At 37.5% G+C, this 19,256-nt stretch overlaps 1 protein-coding gene across 1 annotated transcript in view; it reads right to left on the reverse strand.

The window, feature by feature from the left end:
• LOC105003246 overlaps positions 1-18,358 on the reverse strand; it is a 95,687-nt gene extending 77,329 nt beyond the window's left edge. Inside the window, exon 1 of the mRNA XM_010860287.1 lies at positions 18,338-18,358. The gene's annotated coding sequence lies outside the window, so the exon portion shown is untranslated. The remainder of the gene's footprint in view (positions 1-18,337) is intronic.
• Positions 18,359-19,256: the final 898 nt, after the last annotated feature.

Here is a 19,256-nt window from a genome sequence, read left to right on the forward strand (position 1 = left end):
CAGATTTCTCAGAGGCAGGTCAGGTGGTCTGGTATTCCCATCTCTTGAAGTATTTTCCACAGTTTATTGTGATCCACACAGTCAAAGGCTTCGGCATAGTCAATAAAGCAGAAATAGATGTTTTTCTGGAACTCTCTTGCTTTTTCCATGATCCAGCGGATGTTGGCAATTTGATCTCTGGTTCCTCTGCCTTTTCTAAAACCAGTTTGAACATCATAAGTGGGTATGGATTCCAGTGAACCTCCCTCTTGTTGATTGCACTGTTGAAGGACTACATCTTGAGAATTAGGGTGGATCAGAAGTAAACAGGGCCTCATAGAAAGTAACTTTAGACAATTTTAATTTACAAATTGAATTGAGGTGATCCTGGAGTGCTACTGGCCACATATGCTTAGAAGAATAAACACTTTTAGGAGTAAGGTAACATTATCCTAGGCCTAGAAAAATTTAAAGCAAGCAAAACAAAAAAAAAAAAAACCTTCAAATAACAACTAGAATGAAAGCTGAATTCTCAACAGAAACAATGGAATAGATTCAAAATTATGAAAGAAAAGGCCACCAACCCAGAATTCTGTATGCAGAATTCAGAAAGAAAATGAGAAAAGAAGAGTAAAAGACTGAGAATTATCCCACCTTTTCTCCTAAAAGCTTTAAAGATTGAAATCTTTAATCTACCTGGAATGGATTTTTGTGTATGGTGTGAGGTAATATTTCTTTCCTTTTTTTTTTCATTTTTATAACCAACCATCTCAACACAATTATGAAAAAATAGGGACCAATCTACTGTTCGCATAAATCAAGAATCCATAGATGTGTGTTTCTGAGCTCTTTTTGATTGTTCCATTGATCTGCTTATTTCTGTGGCCAAACTGATTTAACTACTATGGTAAGTTTGGTATGTAGTAGGGCAGTCACTGCACATTATTCTTCATCAAAAATATCTTGGCTATTCTAGACCTTGACATTTGTACAGAAATATTAAAGTCAGCCTGTCCAATTTCAAAAAAAAAGAATCCTATTGGAAGCTTGATTCTTCCAATCTTGAGCATGATAAATGTCTCATTTCATTGAGAGTTTTTCCGTTATAAAATTTATAATTTTATTAAATTTCCATGAAGATATTGCACAAAGACTGTACAGCTTATTTCTAGGTACTTGATACTTTCACATAATTATAAATGACATTTTAAAATTTTATTTATTAAATGCTTAGCATTGATTTATGAAAAAGCAATGTATCTTTAAATTGATTTTGTATGCAGCAATCTTGAAATACTTTCATATAAACTTACAATTCAGCTGTGGATTCTTGGGAATTTTCTAAATACACAATTAAGTCATTTTCAAATAATAGCAGTTTTCTATTCTTGTTCCTATCATTTTAAGTGTGAGTTTATCTCCGAACTGTCTGTTCTGTTTCACTGATCTATGTGTCTATTTTAGCACCAGTATCATTCTGTTTTGATTACTGTAGCTCTGTGATATGGTTTGAAATCAGGGAATGTGATACCTCCAGCCTCGTTCTTCTTTTCAAGGCTGTTTTGACTATTTGGAGTCTTTTGTGTTTCCACAGAAATTTTATAAGTCTTTGTTCTAGTTCTATGAAAAATTATCTTGGTGTGTTTTGATAAGGATTCCATGGAATCTGTACATTACTGTAAGTAACATAGTCATTTTAATATTAAATTTTCTAATCCTTGAGCACAATGTATCTTCCCATCTATTTGTGTTCTCTACAATTTCTTTCATCCATGTCTTATAGTTTTCTGAGTACAGGTCATATATCTCCTAAGATTTATTTCTAGGTATTTTCTTCTTTTTGATGTGATTCTAAGTGGGATTATTTCCCTAATTTCTTTCTGATATTTCAGTGTTGTGGGTCAATCATACTTCAAAAACAAACAAACTCATTTAAAAAGAGATCAGATTTGTGGTTTCTAGAGGCAAAGGGGAATTGAATGAAACAGTCAAAAGGCACAAACTTCCATTTATATGTAAATACTAGGGATGTAATGTACAACATGATAAATATAATTAACTGCTGTATGTCATACGTGAAAGTTGTTCAGAATAAAACATGAGTTCTCATCATAAGGAAATATTTTTTCTATTTCTTTAATTTTGTATCTATATGATACAGACATTCACTAAACTTACTGTGATCATCACTTCATGATGCATGTAAATCCAATCATTGTTCTGTATACCTTAAAACTATAACAATGTTGCCTGTCGATTATATCTCCATAAAATTGAAAGGAGAAAAAAAGTCTGTCCCTGAGATTCATTTGTAGAAAGATTTCTAGCTACTGGTTTAGTTTTAATGGTTATGGTATTATTCCAAGTTTGGTCTCTTATTGAGTCAGTTTTTCAGTTCAGAGATGAACTCACACTTAAGATGATAAGAATGAGAATAGAAAATTGGTATCAGTTTAAACAGGTACATCCACAGAACCTAAAAGATCTTAGGGAATATTTTAAAATCTAATCATCTAAATGAAAATCCCAATAGCTATGTTAGAATATAGAATTGAGAAAATCTCTTAGAAAAATAAATTTTAAAAAATAAGCCAAAGAGGGACTTCCCTGGCAATCCAGTGATTAAGGTTCCACACTCCCAATGATGAAGGGGGCAGGGATTCAACCCCTAGTCAGGGAACCCGAATGTCACACAGCCAAAAAATTTTTAAACTAAATAAGAAGAGGGGGCAGGTGAGGAGAGAGAGACAGACAGAAATTTAAAAGAGAGATAAGAAAATCACAGGGGAAAAAAAAAAAAAAAAGAAAATCACAGGAGCAGCCCAAGAGAATCACCATTCAACTCATAGAGTTTCAGATGTAGAGAACAAAGGAAGTTAACCAAACTAGAAAGGACGTGATTCTTCAGATTGAAATATTCTTCTGGGTGCCCAGAAAAACATACGAAACAGACATATATGAAGACATATGTTATAAAATTTTAGCATACTGAGGACAAAGATTTGGCAGAAGACGGGGCAAGACATGTCAAAAACAATGAATTCTAATAGCTTTAGAATTATCTACTGTAACATTGAAAGCAAGAAGAAAATGGAACAATGGCATCAAATTTCTGAAAAGGGGAGACCCGGGTTCAATTCTTTAGTTGGGAAGATCCCCTGGAGATGGAAATGGGGATTCTCCAGTATTTTTGCCTGGAGAATCCCATGGACATAGGAGTCTGATGGGCTACAGTCCATAGGGTTGCAAAGAGTCAGACAGGTCTGAAGCAACTTAGCACATAGAGGTCTATACTAAACTCTCAAGTATGATGATGGAATAAAAATGTTTTCAAACATACAGGGCCTCAAAACATGTACCTTTTGTGCACCCTTTTTGAATAGGTACTGAAAACAGTTTTAACCCAAACAAGTAAACCAACAAAGAGGAAGATGAGGTTTCCAGGAAACAATAGGTCTAATGTCATAAAGAAGCAGAGAAGTCACAGTGGGATGCTGTTTGCTACGAGGATGGCGCTTGCTCTGTGCTAAATTGCTCAGTTGTGTCTCTCTTTACAACCCTGTAGACTGTAGCCCACCAGGCTCCTTTGTCCATGGGATTTTTCAAGCAAGAATAATTTCAGGCAAGAATGGAGTGGGTTGCCATTTCTTCCTCCAGGGAATCTTTGCAACCCAGGGATTAAACCTACATCTCCTGTGTCTCCTGCATTGCACATGGATTCTTCACCCATGGAGCCATCCAGGAAGCCCACAGTATGATGACAAGCAAGTACAAATAAGTGCAGTGCCATAGGTCCAGAGATGTTGGCCAAGAAGATGAACTCCACAGAATAATTCATATGTTAGATGATACAGAAAGAGGGATTAGAAAGATGTCTCGAGTTTGCAGTTGATAAGAACACAGAAAACCAATCAAGTAGTCAGAAAAACCAATACAATTGTTAACTCCAAAGGAAACAGAAAATTGTGCAACAGAATGTAATAAAAAAAACTGCATGGCTCAGTTAGAAATAGTGTTTACATATTCCTAAGAACATAAACTCCTGGCATTGACCAAAGAAAAATTTTCTATAACTGTATTGAAAAAAATACAGGACCCAAGTGTGTGTGTGTGTGTGTGTGTGGTGGGGGTTTGCAAGAGAGTGCTAAAGTCTTCTTACTCTTAGAGGTAAGTAATAAACAAGATCAAAACCTTCACTATTAAAAAACAACATTAGAAATGTATCATTTGAAGATGTGGGAAAAATACAACGAATCAGTTTACTTTATTGAAAACAATGAACAATGACCTCTGAGGAGAGAAAAACTGGGGGAAAGTCAGGAAGCCAATGGTTTTGTGTAACAAAATTCATAGAAAAATGAACTCTTTAAGCATCATGTGTGTGTGCTGGGTCGCTCAGTCATGTCGGACTCTTTGCGACCCTATGGACTATAGCCCACCAGACTTCTTTGTCCATGGGATTTCCCAGGCAAGAATACTGAAATGGGTTGTCATTTCCTTCTCCAGCATTAAAAATCATAACTTTGATGAAAAAATAAAACTCAGGACAATTTTGTCCGCTATTCTATTTGGGCCTGTAATACAGGACATCCAAACACTTTAAGATTTAAATACTTTTATTCTTCTTCTACTTTATAGAATAAAACCAATCAAAGGCAACCCCTATGCCAGGACACCTGTATCACAAGGAGCTTATCACCCTGGACAAAAGGAGGCAAATGTGAAATGCTGCCACCTTTCTCTTGGCTTGAGCAGCCCCCTCCTGCCACACTACCATGAAGCATAGGATACTGCATTGCTGGGGCCCTACTCCTGACACCACAATGCTTCTGAGAAATATACATGGTTTTCCTTTCATTGTGATGTGCCAGACTTGTGCCAAGGAAAGGCACTTTCTGCCCACTTTGGGCACCATCATCTCTTTCTCACAGTTTATGCCTTTGTATGAAACTTCCCTTCTACCACGTAAGAGGCTGTTCCTACACTATTTCTACTGTCCTGTCCTGAAAATTGTGTTTCTTACCCAGTCCCTCACTGTGATCCGACCACCACAGGGCATTAGTGAAGCTTTATGCATGGTTCAGAGTAAGGAGGGTGACAACGCTCTCTGGTTTTCACTCTCCACAAATCATTTCATATGTTTCATATTTAAGGAGGCTGGACTCAATCACTCATTCAGTCTTTCTAAAGCTCTGCTATATTCTGGTGCCAGAGCCCATAATTACCATGAAACAGGTTGATTTCAGGCCGAATTGCACTGGAAAATGACATTTTGCATTTTTATTGGCACTTTGAAGAGAACATATTCTTCTCCAGTTATTGTACTTTTAACACATTAAAACACTGAGAAATCGTCTTTCCATATGTATTATAAGAAAAAATATTCAAAATTTAAGATTTATTCCCGTCTCTTATAATTTTATTAGCACTTAAGCAAGTTCAGTGCCCATCAGACCTAGGTCTAGTTATTTTTATTGATGCCATATAGACAATCCATAATCAAAACCACCAGCAAAACTGCTATGTCTCCTCTGCTTCTGCCAGAAAATTGGCAGAAAATTCTCATTTAAAGCTTGCAAGAAAAACCCAGAGGAAGCTTGCAGAAATCCTTTATGCTATATTTCCCAGCAACAGAATATTTTCCTGTCTTTGAAAACTCAATTAAATTTTACTTTGCCAAAAGTGTGAAAACCAGGTGGCACTTAAGAATCCCATCCCCACTCGGGTTGATCCTTATAAAAATAACATCGTGGTATTTTGCAACAAATCGTATAAATCCTTTTTGACCACCCTAGTAAAGCGTTATGTCGGAGACCATGAATATGGAATATTGATTTTCCCCCCAACCATGAAAAGAAGAAACTTGCCTACAGCATAAATCTGTTTTGTGTACTTCACCAAGAACACACTTATTCTGCTGCCCAGTGTGGTACTAGCTTTGCCTTCGTGTTTGAAGCTCTCCTCAGAGTTCTGTTCCTATAAGGGATGCCTTAGTAAGCTCAAGCCACAACTTGAATGAAAATTTCTCAAATGACCACTTAAGCTCCTAGCTGTTGCTAAACTCCACCCAACTTCTGGGCACGTCTGGGAGGGACCTTATCCTTCTCCAGAGAAATCCAGTTACTGTTTCTTTTGTGGGTTTAGAAAAGAGAGCTGTTGGGTTTCATTTTTCCTTTACTCGTGTTCAATTAACATGGCTCTAACTATGCTAGTCTCTCAAGAGGCCTGAGTTGAAGAGAAACGTGTTATGAATGCTTCTGGCAGCAGCACCAGCTTTTGTAAATCCGAGAATTATATCAGTTTTGTTTGGTTCAGCCAGAGCCAAAGTTTCATCCACATTTTGTTTTATTACCATGTTGCATCGGTAGGGATAGAACCACAAAGCAAGCCAATATACTAAGCAGAGTTCAGAATTCTTTCAGCAGGTTAGTTAGAACTATGTTTGGGGGCTCTTCTGGATTTCTCCAGAAAGCCTGCTCAAATTCCCTTCAAGGGTTAATGGCAGCACCAGCTGGAGAACCCAGTTCTCTCATCTCTCTTTACCATGTTTATATTATATTACCCACGGTGCCAAATATGGCAAGTCAGAGTAGATTTCCTGTTGCAATTAAATACAGGACAGAACTCACATGAAAGGACAGAATTAGAGGTAGAAGTTCAGAGACGCGCCAAATGAAGTCTGTAGCCACTGACTTTCCCAAAGAGGAAAACGTGAATAGGATATATTTACTGTGAAAAAGATTATACTTAAAATTGTAGTTTTGAGCATCTGTGAATAAATCTGAAGGCCCAAGATACATGGTGCTTTGAAATTTTGCTAAGATTGGAAGATTAACTGGTCTGTGAGCCTCACCTCAAGCCTAGCATACATACCTCAGCAGAACTTTATTGTCCTACACTTCTTCTCCGCCAAAAGTAAGGTGCGTAATGTTTTGTTTTGTTTTTTTAAGAAGAGAAAGTCAACTAGAGGTGTGAACGAGAAAACAAATCAAAAGCAAGTATATCTTTAAAAATTATGTTAGGACTTCCCTGCTCGTCCAGTGGTTAAGACTTGGCACTTCCATTACAGGGGATGCAGTTTTGATCCCTGGTCAGGGAACTAAAATCCCACATGGGTGTGATGCAGTAAAAAAAAAATGATGTTTCTTAGATGAAATATGAGGTAAAGTACATATTGTTGAACTTGAAATGAACAGGCCTATAATCATTCAATTAATTAACCAACAAAAAGTATTCTTTGAGTTCCTAATACATGACTGGACTAATAAGTCTTAGGGGTACAGCTGTCAATACCTAAGACATAACTCAATGAATTACAAATAATCAATCTCCAAAAAAGATGCCTTTTCAAAAAGAAGAGTATGAGGCGCCTCAGGACCATTTCACGAAGGAGCCTGCCATTGTCCTGCAGCTCAGAGCAAACCTACCTGAATGGGCGACACTGAAGCCAAGCCCTGTACTCCATACGGAAATAAGAGGCAGTCATCAACTTGCTTCACCAAATGCCACGTCAGTCCCAAAGTTATACTTCATGGAGAAAGATGTGTCGTTTAGAAATCTTTGCAAATTTAAGGATTCTCAAAGTTCTAGAACTATTTATCCCTCAAAAATGTTAATGACAGGGGAATGGCTGAGGGCTGATGACTGAGACGCCTGTTAGGAGGTAAAATGATGAAGTTGATACAGAGAGACAGAAAAATGTGGCTGGAGAGATGGACGAGGTGAACAAGAGTAAGAAATGCTTCCAGGGGGGTTAAGAAGAATAAGGAAACAGAAAAGAGAGTGTGTTGGAGATCTTCAAGAGGGTGGAGGGGTGATGTGATTGCAAGGGCTTATAAAGGGCTCAGGTGGACTGGAAACAGAGGGAGCCAACAAATAGCTTCACTCTTGCAAAGTTGTTGCACGTGTTCACCCTGCCACACTTCAATGACCTAAAATCCTACTGTCTTCAAGAAATTATTTTTAATAGGAAGAAGACATGAGGAACACTCTTCCCTACTTTTCCTCAAATATCATCACAAACTCTCACTGCTGCTGCTGCTGCTAAGTCGCTTCAGTCGTGTCCGACTCTGTGCGACTCCATAGACGGCAGCCCACCAGGCTCCCCCATCCCTAGGATTCTCTAGGCAAGAACACTGGGGTGGGTTGCCATTACCTTCTCTGCAAACTCTCACTGAACATTAGCATATTCTAAAAATTTAACATCTTATTTACTCAATATTTATTTCACACAATCAGATGCTTTTAGTTTTTAAACTTTTATCGTAGTAGAGTTGCTTTACAATGTTGGGTTAGTTTCTACTGTACAGCTAAGTGCATCAGCTATATGTATACATGTATCCCCTCTTTTTTGGATTTCCTTCCCATTTAGGTCACCACAGAGCACTGAGTTCCCTGTAATATACAGTAGGTTCTCATTAGTTATATATTTTATACACTGTAGTGTATATATGTCGATCCCAATCTCCCAGTTCATCCAATTCTTCCCCTTTCCCCTTGGTATCCACATTTATTCTCTGCTTTCAGTTCAGTTCAGTCACGACTCTTTGCAACCCCATGGACTGCAGCACTCCAGGCTTCCCCGTGACTCACTATCTCCTGGAGCTTGCTCAAACTCAGGTCCATCCAGTCAGTGATGCCATCCAACCACCTCATCCTCTGGGCCCCACTTCTCCTCTCACCTTCAATCTTTCCCAGCATCAGGGTCTTTTCCGATAAGTTGGCTCTTCACATCAGGTGGCCAAAATATTGGAACTTCAGCTTCATCATCAGTCCTTCCAATGAATATTCAGGACTGATTGCCTTTAGGACTGATTGGTTTAATCACCTTGCAGTCCAAGAGACTCTCAAGAGTCTTCTCCAACACCATAGTTCAAAAGCATGGATTTCTTTATGCTCCAATTCTCACATCCGTACATGACTACTGGAAAAACCATAGCTTTGACTGTACAAACCTTGATTGGTAAAGTAATGTCTCTGATTTTTAATATGCTGTCTAAGCTGGTCATAGCTTTTCTTCCAAGTTACAAGCGTTTTTTAATTTCATGGCTGCAGTCACCATCTGCAATGATTTTGGAGCCTAAGAAAATAAAGTCTGTCGCTGTTTCCATTGTTTCCCCATCTATTTGCCATGAAGTGATAGGACCAGATGCCATGATCTTAGTTTTTAGAATGTTGAGTTTTTTCAACTTTTTCACTCTCCTCTTTCACTTTTATCAAGATTCTCTGAGTCCGTGTCTCTATTTCTGCTTTGTAAATAAGATTGTTTATAGCAATTTTTTCAGATGCATTTAGATGGGCAGCAAACTGAGAAAATATGGTTCTGAATCATTGATGATTAAGTCAATAAAATCACTACTATTCGGATCGATCCTGGAAAACTTGGTAATATACAGCCTTAAAAGAATGTCACCTTCACAGCTGAGCCAGCTCTGCCTCTCACTGTTTGATCAAGTGGCCCCACTGTTTTTCATGTTCCAAGTGCTCTATGCTCACAGCTCTTGGTTCAGTCACTCTCTCTGCTCAAAAACATTTCAAGTTTCCTTTATCTATATGTAAAAGCAAGCATGCCCTAGCTTATCCTAAAAGGTCCTCTACCATAAAGGGTCCTCAGCTTGGCCAACTTTCCAAAACTGCCTTTTAAAAATCTTCCACTTCTGTCCAATTGACCTACTCTCTATTTCTTGCGCCATTCCCCCTGAATGAAAGCCAGTGTCCTCGTTTGTAGGGACATGTTTCTGTTGGGTGTCTCTGCCTCATGCCTTCCATTTGACCATAACTAAGAGAATACAATTAAAGTATTTATGACAGCGTCTGGCAACAGTGGGCACTAGATACATTTTTTTGCCTTTTTTCCCTTCAGTAGGCATTTATTAATGAACTGTGAACAACTGATTATCTAGTTTCTATTGTGTCCAGTCCATTCTGAAGGAGATCAGCTCTGGGATTTCTTTGGAAGGAATGATGCTAAAGCTGAAACTCCAGTACTTTGGCCATCTCACGCGAAGAGTTGACTCATTGGAAAAGACTCTGATGCTGGGAGGGATTGGGGGCAAGAGGAGAAGGGGACGACAGAGGATGAGATGGCTGGATGGCATCACTGACTCGATGGACATGAGTCTGAGTGAACTCCGGGAGTTGGTGATGGACAGGGAGGCCTGGCATGCTGCGATTCATGGGGTCGCAAAGAGTCAGACACGACTGAGCGACTGATCTGATCTGATCTGATTGTGTCTTGCATGTGTCTTGCATGATTCTTTTTGTCTATTTATCCTTCTTCAGATTTTGTCTTTTTTTTTTTAGTTCAAGATTCCTAGAACTAGAAAGTCTGTGTACTAACACTGTAAAGCCAGCACTGTGAAATTATAGTCTCCCCATAAATACTTCTGGATAATGACGATAGCTCATTTTCTTTGAATGAGTTAGTATATACAACACATGAAATGAACTCAATTATGAATTTATTATCTATAATGGATTGACAGACAGGTTAAGTCAGAAGATTAATTTTATGTAATCCATATAAATATGATTCCACAAGAAAATACACGTTTTATTTATTTTTTAAAAGTCAATGCCATCTCCCAATACCTTTCCTGTTTTATTCTATTTCATATAACTATGAAAATTATGCCCAGGCTTCAAAAATATTCTAAACTTTTTAAAGTCACTATTTTTAAAATCTAATATCAAATGCCAATGATTGGCATGCAAAATAGTTACCTTTCCAACAGTTTAAACAAATCCTATTTTTCACACAATAAAATGTGCCTCCATACCTTAAAGAATATATATACCTACTTCACTTCATCTAGTTTTCCAATAAGTTTTATTTTCTGCAAATATTGTGGTCTTATTTCTCTAAGTGGCTACATAATAATGACATAAACTTCCTAACCCACATTTATTATGGAGAAGTACCATTTTTAACACTAAAAATAGCTGCTGGTAAATTTGTGCAAAATTCAGTGATTGCTTCCAAAACTTTTTATCAACATTTTTCAATTGCTCTGTTTCATGATTGTAAAGCTCGAACCAAAGACATTTGCAAAGAAACTGAAATCATGTGAATCAAAGATGATGGGAACCAGAATAATGAAAGTTGATTGATGTGAAACTCACAAATCTCTCCTAGTTTTAACCAAAAAAGTCAAATTAGATGACTGTGCTCACCTTCCCTCCAGCTCCTCCCTTTCCCGTCCACCAGGACCATGACACCCCTGCTGTTTTATGTGATTTCTACTAGACTAAAAATTCTTACCTCTTTCCCACCTTTGGAGAAAATGAGGAAGCACTATCCACCTGGTCTAATAATGACCAGTTCCAAAGCATGATATCCTTTGCAGAGACCATGCAAGTATTATTGATTAATTCTATCAACTCCTACTTGATATTACTTTTTCTTGAACATTAGCAAATTTTGCCTGTATCTGCACACCATCACAAACCAGTTAATAAGAAAATTCAAACACTTAAAAATGATTTTGAACTGTGGTATTAAAGGTTCTTGAGAGTCCCTTGGACAGCAAGAGGGTCAAACCAACCAATCCTAAAGGAAATCAATCCTGTATATTCATTGGAAGGACTGATGATGAAGCTGAAGCCACAATCCTTTGGCCACCTGATGTGAAGAGCTGACTCATTGGAAAAGACCCTGATGCTGGGAAAGATTGAGGACAAGAGGAGAAGGGGGCGACAGAGGATGAGATAATTGGATGGCATCATTGACTCAATGGACATGAGTTTGAGCAACTCCGAAGATAGTGAAGGACAATGAAGCCTGGTGTTCTGCAGTCCACAGGGTGGAAAAGAGTCAGATACGACTGAGCGACTCAACAACAACAGCAACAATTTCTTTTCATCCATGTAGTGGCATGCAAATGTTTTTTGGCTTCAGGAGAAAGTTTTGTTTTCTCTTCATTTATCTTTTCTTCATTTTCTTTTGCACTGAACTGACCCAGAATTGAGTGTCGTGAAGATACAGATTAAAACAATAAAAAGTAAGTATCTTTTTTAAAGTCACACAGATAACTGATAGAAATCATATAGCAAGACAACAGCAGGTATAGTGGTGAGAGAGACTATTTGCTACATAGAACTATATAATAAACAAGAAATAGGAGTCACGAATCTTATACTCAAGGAATTTAACTGGAGAGATAGATCATATAAAACCATGATAGAGCTCAACCCTGTTACCCTTGTCTGTTTGACTTTAGGCTTGTCATACCACCTCTGTGGCCTTCACATTAGCTTTACTTGTAAAAGTAATAGACTGGGATTTAATCAACTCCAAGTCTAGCTCAAAAACAGGGACTAGGAGGCAAAATGTAGTGAGTGCTCCCAAAATACAATAATCAAGATAAAACTGTTTAATGTGATTTTTTTAATGAACAAACTATGCCCCAGAGATTACCTATTTTTTAAATAAAGTTTTATTGGAATTGGGGCCAGGGTTAGGATGAGGTGAGTGAAGCAGAATTGTTCAAATATAAGATAAAATTCTGTCTTTATTTAAAATTTCCATACAGTCTTTATCAAGGGGGTTTTTTGGACTAATTCTGATTTTTTTTTTAACAGAGCAGTTATCTTTATTACTAAAATTTTTGCAACTCCCTTAAATTCTGTGCCTGAAATGAATACCTTACTCACTTTACTTTAAATCTAGTCCTTCAAGACTCTAACAATGCCTGAAAATAAAATAACAGGAAAAATATCCAATGTATACATGACAAATTATTGAAATCACTGGCCAGCAAGTTGTTTTAATAGGTTATAGACATACACTTTATTTTAAACAACAAATTCCACAAGCAGCCTAATACTATAAAAGCTAAATGCAGGAAAATTATCTCTACAGGCAGGGTGGTAATATGTGAAAAAAAATTATTAATAAAATACTGACAAATCCAGAAGCTAGGGTTTGGTTTTCTTGCCCTTGTGGTGTGACTGGGCCATGTTTAGTCTGGCCATTCCACTTCATAGGCAAATCTTTGAGTGTTAGAAAATGCAGACTGAGACACCTCGGTTTCCACCTACTTCTTATAAATAAAGAGACTGTTGATATAGCTCCAGAAAGATGGATTTATTTGGGATCAGCAGAGAATTGAAATTCAGGGTCTGCAACCATAGCAAGCCACGTGCAAGTCCCCACATGGCAAGGACAGGAGATTCATGGGGAGGAAAAGGAAGTTGGGAGGGTTATAGTAAAACAGAGTCCATGGCTTTTCATTTGCTGAGTCCTTGCCAAGAAAGAAGAGGAGTCTACCTTATTCTTGTTGGGCTCTGCTATCATCACAGGGTGTGAGAGTTGCTTGTTCTGGTCTCCCAACTTTATTTAGTTAGGATTCTTGTTGTTTTATAATTTTTTTCTTACAGTATGCTGAGAATAAAATGATTAGAAAGGTACAAGTTGCTTCAAGTATATCATAAGTTGAATTTCTCAGTTCAGTTCAGTTCAGTAGCTCAGTCGTGTCTGACTCTTTGTGACCCCATGAATCGCAGCAGGCCAGGCCTCCCTGTCCATCACCAACTCCCGGAGTTCAATCAGACTCACATCCATCGAGTCAGTGATGCCATCCAGCCATCTCATCCTCTGCTGTCCCCTTCTCCTCCTGCCCTCAATCCCTCCCAGCATCAGGGTCTTTTCCAATGAGTCAACTCTTCGAATGAGGTGGCCAAAGTATTGGAGTTTCAGCTTCAGCATCAGTCCTTCCAATGAACACCCAGGACTAATCTCCTTTAGGACGGACTGGTGGGCTCTTCTTGCAGTCCAGGGGACTCTCAAGAGTCTTCACCAACACCACAGTTCAGAAGCATCAATTCTTCGGTGCTCAGCTTTCTTCACAGTCCAACTCTCACATCCATACATGACCACTGGAAAAACCATAGCCTTGACTAGACAGACCTTTGTTGGCAAAGTAATGTCTCTGCTTTTTAATATGCTATCTAGGTTGATGAACCCACTCCAGTACTCTTGCCTGGAAAATCCCATGGACAGATGAGCCTGGAGGGCTGCAGTCCATGGGGTCACTGAGGATCAGACACGACTGAGCAACTTCACTTTCACTTTTCACTTTTCACTTTCATGCATTGGAGAAGGAAATGGCAACCCACTCCAGTGTTCTTGCCTGGAGAATCCCAGGGACGGCAGAGCCTGGTGGGCTGCTGTCTATGGGGTCGCACAGAGTCGGACACGAGTGAAGTGACTTAGCAGTTTGATCATAACTTTCCTCCCAAGGAGTAAGCGTCTTTTAATTTCATGACTGCAATCACCATCTGCTTTCTGGCCTTTCATAAAAGGCAAACCCTTCCTTGACTTCCTTAGAAATACCTGGTTTCCCTGGTTTTGCTTCTGTCCAGAGCTGACTTTCCTGCCCTCATAGGCCTGTCTCACAGGCCATCCCTTGGAAACTGGGCCCCTTGAAAGCCAGTAAGGCATGAACTCTAAGGACTAACATAGGGAGGGGTCCTGTTGGCACTGGAGGGATGGGGAAGCATGGGGGTTTATGAGACATGAGACACAGAGCACTTGGGAACACTGCATATATGTATATATGTGATGTGATGTGAATGCGAAAGTCACTCAGTCGTGTCTGACTCTTTGCAACCCCATGGACTATACAGTCCATGGAATTCTCTAGGCTAGAATACTGGAGTGGGTAGCCTTTCCCTTCTCCAGGGGATCTTCCCAACCCAGGGACTGAGCCCAGGTCTCCTGCATTGCTGGCAGATTCTTTACCAGCTGAGCCACAAGGGAAGCCCAAGAATACTGGAGTGGGTAGCCTACCCACTGGTATCTCCTGCTTTTATTCATCTACCACAGGTATAAGGCTTCCCTGCTGGCTCACATGGCAAAGAATCTGCCTGCAATGCAGAAGACCGGGGTTCAACCCCTGGGTCAGGAAGATCTCCTGGAGAAGGGAATGGCTACCCACTCCGGTATTCTTGCCTGGAGAATCTCATGGACAGAGGAGCCTGCTGGGCTACAGTCCATGGGGTCACAAAGAGTCGGACATGATGAAGAAACCACACTTCCACTTTCACTTTTTTCACCATAGGTATAACTGCCCTGATGTACAGTTCAAATTAAAGAAAGCAGCTTGAATTAGTATTTACTTATTGCATAAACCAAATCAGCTCCTGTTGGAATTGCAAGCAGTAGAGCATTATGATCAAAATTGTAATAGCTTCTGGTGAACAAACAAGCATGTATGAGAATCTACAGAAACCTTCATCTCTAAATAGACTTGAGGGGGAATTAAGGGGAACAGTGTTAGAGTAGATGGGATTGAAACCCCACATCTGTCCCAGCAAAAGAGAAAAAGTGAACATGTCCTAAATAAGACACTGTGTCTTTTTATTTATGGATTTATTGATGCTTATTAAGTTGCCATTTGCTTTTTACCTTCTGAATTATCTGAAAGTAGATGATAAAAGAAGTAGTTGAGTAACAAAGTGGCTGGAGTATATATAATTATTGTCAATAGCTATCTTCTAACCTCTTCTTCAACCACTAATCCAAATAATGGAATAATAATTATCTGGCATTTCATTACTATAACACAAATTCCCTGCAAAGCATATATGTAAAGAGCGGAAGGTAAAATAAAATTTTCTTCAAAAACAATTACCATTTCACCTCCTAAAAGACGATTCTTCTATCATGCATAGCTCTCAAGTTCAATCTTCCCTACTTTTTCAACCTTACTAAGGTCTATCCTAAGAAGTCTGAAGATCAGAAAAATAGTCATCAGTCCCCTAAAGAGATAAGTAATTAAAACTAAAATATTTTATTTGGAGATACCTGCAACTTTCTGTAAACTTACCTTAATTTCACCCCAATATTTATCTTAGTTCATAAATATAATTTCAAGTTTTTTACTGATGAATAGTTGGATAATTTCATGTTATCTTTATGAATATTTATAGAACCTAGTGAGTACTGAAAAATTACAGAGAAAGGTAATGCATTTGTTTATGTTCTTGCTGTAATTATTTTAAATATTCTTTCTTTAAAAAAAATTTTTTTAATGTTCTTTCTTTTAAAAAAAAATTTTCTTAACACCAAAAAATTTTGTATTGGGGTGTAGCTGATTAACAATGTTGTGGTAGTTTCAGATGAACAGCAAAGGGACTCAGCCATCCATACACATGTATCCGTTCTCCCCCAATATTTTAAATGTTCTTATAAAGCTTTCCACAAACTAAATGTCCATCGACAGAAGACTTACTGAATAGCTATGGACCATCGATTCAAAGGAATACTATGCAGCTACAGAAAGCAATGAGGTTTATCTCTGCATGTTATTAGTGATTTCTGGAATACATTATTAAGTAAAAATTTTTAAAAAGGAGACAAGAATATAGAGTATATTATTGTTCATCTAAGAAAGGGTAGATATAAATATATTCATATCTCTGAAATAATAAGTGAATTATTAAATTACAATTTTAAAAAAAGAAAAACTGATGAGGGAATGAGAAAGGGGATAGGGTTCAGGAGATGGGGTAAGAAGCTAGATTTTTTTGATCTATTGTGTTTTGTGGCTATGACTCTCTAGGACCACATAAATGCTTTACATAATTATAAAATGAAACTATAGTTTAAAAAAGAAATCCCTAAAAAATAAAGGGAAATAAAGAAATAGAAATCTGCATCTATTTTTTCTGGTAAAACCACACAAACTATCAATATTTCAAATAACCCTGAAACACAATAATATATCATCAATGAGGGAGACTCTAGGGATAAATAAACATGAAAAAATGAACCCAAAGATAAATATACCTTTTCACTATAATAACTTCATTGCTGGTAAGAAGGTATTGTTATCCTCAAATTATTATGTGTGTATTGTGGAATAAAGGAAACTGGTAGTTATACTGGTATCATTGAGAAGAAACTAAATTTTCAATGTTTCTTAAAAACAAAAAATCAGAGGCAGTATCATAGTCCTGATTTTAAACTGCATGCATCACAATGCATTCACAATGTAGTTGTTTTTTTTTAACCTTGATTTCTAACTGTTTTTATAAAGGCTAGAAACAATGACAGACCAAATAGCAGTGATCACCCTAGTACCCAGACTATATGATTCCAAAATACCACTGACCAGTAAATGGAACCAGACCATCTTGGAAAATGGCTAATTTCCCATATGAGGCAGGATATTTACACAATGATTATGAAATACTTTATCACAAACCAGAAAACCAGAGAACTATCAGAAACTTGTAGGATCAGAGCAAGAGTTCTCAGGAGATAGTTTGAATAAACCCTCTCTGGCCAAGGATGGACCAGTTTGAGCCTCAACAAGAATACAATAAACTAAAATGCAAATTATGACTACATAACAACAACAAAAAAACATGAAGATGAAGATGCATACTTTGGAAGAATGCTAAGGAACTAACTTATTATTTTGACAGCTGACAAACAAAAAATAAGAATTTAGCAAATTTCCTGTCTTTTCTGTATAAACTGAACCTCACAGTAGCAACATAGTTGTCAAGGGGAAGTTTCTCTCTATAAAAATATTCCAACTAATAAAAAAAAAATAGAGTAAGAGCATTTTTCAGCTTTTAATGAATTAATGGGTCTGTAGCTATTCTATCCAATATGGTAGTCACTAGACGTGTGGCTATTTACATTTAAATTTACAGTAATTAAACATTTTTAAATTAAAAATCCAGTTTCTCAATCACATTATTCACATTTAAGAGCTACATGTGGCTGATGGTTAGCATATTAAGATATAGAACAGCTATGGAACGTTTAATACAGATACAGAATATATATTTACTGATACAAAACACTTCTATCCCCACAGGAATTTCTGTTGGCAAGTGCTATTGTAGAAAGTCTACTCTAGACAATGAACTTCAACTGCTACCAAACACTGAGCGACAGAAGTACACAACAGCACCTTGCCAAAAAAAAAAAAAAAAGAACAAAATGAAACCTCTGGATCTAACGTCCAATTTCCTGTATTTACAGGAAATGCAAGAGACAGAGGACTGTGTTACACAACACTATGGGGATCCAGTCGGCAAATTCCAGATTGTGAAACACTGCTCAGAACAAACGAAGCCCTTTTCTTAACAAAATTAACACTCAAAAAACTGACAGAGGAGGCAACTTAAGTCTCATAAATTCCATGAAATGTAAGGAACATACCAAACAAAATTACAATTCATAGTTCATAATAAAAGCCTGATTCAAACAGGCTGTAAAATAAATGACAAATTTTGAAACAATTGTGGAAATTTGAACACTGACTGGATACTTCCTGATATTAAGGAACTATTTGCTAATTTTGGCCAGGCTTAAAAATAGGGATATTTTAAGCAACCTTACCTGTTACGTACACCCTGAAGCACTTACCGATGAAATGATAGAGTGCTTGGACTTTGCTTCCAATGATCTGGATGTGGAACCTGGGGGGAAGTGCTAAACAGAACCAGTTGTGACTTGTTTGTTGGAGCTGGACAATGGGTACACAGAGGCTCATTATGCTTTTCTCTCTACCTTTGTATGTTTGAAATTTTCGATAATTCAAACCTTACATTTTTCATTGTGTCAGCCAATTATAATTCACTGTCATATAAAATGTGTTAATTACATATGAACTAGCAGAAATATTTAACCAATCCTCATCTGTGTTGAGACCATCTATACTCCAATTTGTACCCCAAATCTTGGTTAAGCTCACTGTAACACAAACCTCCAATGTAGGATGCTTAAATTCTATATCAAGTATAACATTTGTTTCCAAACAACAAATGAAAATTTTCATCTTAATTAAAATGTTTCTCTGTTAAAAGAAAAAAAAAATTTAGACATCACCCTTAATATGACACCAGTAGGGGGAGATAGATGCTGCATTTCCTCTGAAAAAAAATTTTTTTTTTCAAGAAATAATCTAAATTTAATCTACAGTCTAAATGATTTGGGCATGGAGGGGAGGACATTCTCCAGGGTTTTCAGTAAAATCTCATCTCCACCCTCAATTCTTTAGTCCTTCATTTCAAAGAAAGGAGTTGTTCACTCTGCATTGTTATAATCCATTTTCTAGCCTAAGCACATGTTCAAATTATGGCAACAACACTGTCCAAATTGTTCTTCTGTCACTTATATCTCTTTAATGGACTTTCTAATATTATTTAAGTATTTTTTTAAGTACCTCTTTTGCTCTCCCATAGGTAACACATTTTACATTTGGCTAAGCAAGTACTCCAGTAAACAATGTCACTCATTTATAATACAGCTAATTCTT

Source organism: Bison bison, unplaced genomic scaffold, assembly GCF_000754665.1.
Source record: "Bison bison bison isolate TAMUID 2011002044 unplaced genomic scaffold, Bison_UMD1.0 scf7180017864465, whole genome shotgun sequence".
NCBI lineage: Eukaryota > Metazoa > Chordata > Mammalia > Artiodactyla > Bovidae > Bison > Bison bison.